Raw genomic sequence first — 756 nt, 5'->3', positions numbered from 1 at the left:
GACACAGCCTCCAAATACTGACGGTCTCAGAATTTCAAGCCAGTTATTTTGCTAATACTTGGCTTGCATTCAGCTCCATAGTACAATTTAGTCGTCACGGCTTAAGTAGCAAGATGGTTTGTACAGAATTCCCAGTCGTCCATTTCAGAGGGTGGAGGGAGACTTTGGAGTGTCGGCCAACAGCCGCCAAGCTTTACTGTGCCACCACGTTCGGAGTGGGGCGCTGCACTCTGCCGTATCAGCCACGGTCGTCCTGGGAGACAGCCGCCGTTACAGATGGAGACAGCGAAGCACAAGTGGCTTAGCCGGGGCTACGTGCCTACGAAGTAGCGAAGCCGCGGCTGGAACCTGGAGTCCAGCTTCCTAGCCTGAACCGGCGGCCTCCCTCCATGCCCGCTCTTCATTTCAAGGCGTGCGTGGGTTAGGTGTGGAGGCTGCTCACGGAGGAGACAGCGGGCGGGGGGACGGCCGTGCGTTTCCCGCCCCTTACTTGCGGCCGTGGAGGGAAAGCCGTGTGCTTGCGAAGCCTGCAAGCGGCTCCGGCGGGTTCCCGGGACGCGCGTGGGAAAGGAAGCGCTTCGTGACGGGGGCGGGGGGGCTGCTCCTAGGTCGTGGAGAGAACCATTAGGTACAGGCGACTAACCAGCCACTGCCGCCCGGAGAGCGGGGCTTCGTGGCGGCCTCACGGGCGTGTAAATTTAGAGCGGCCGGCGGCAGCCCCCGGCCCTGGGCGGCAGAGGTCGGCGAGGAGGCGCG

At 62.3% G+C, this 756-nt stretch overlaps 1 protein-coding gene across 2 annotated transcripts in view; it reads left to right on the top strand.

The window, feature by feature from the left end:
- Positions 1–756, top strand: part of ATF6 (activating transcription factor 6) — an 85805-nt gene that overhangs the window by 51887 nt on the left and 33162 nt on the right. The gene's annotated exons all lie outside the window — the stretch shown is intronic.

Source organism: Pteropus alecto, unplaced genomic scaffold (assembly GCF_000325575.1).
Source record: "Pteropus alecto unplaced genomic scaffold, ASM32557v1 scaffold101, whole genome shotgun sequence".
Lineage (NCBI taxonomy): Eukaryota > Metazoa > Chordata > Mammalia > Chiroptera > Pteropodidae > Pteropus > Pteropus alecto.
Note: the sequence above shows the minus strand (reverse complement) of the source record. Positions and strands in the feature narration are given on the sequence as shown.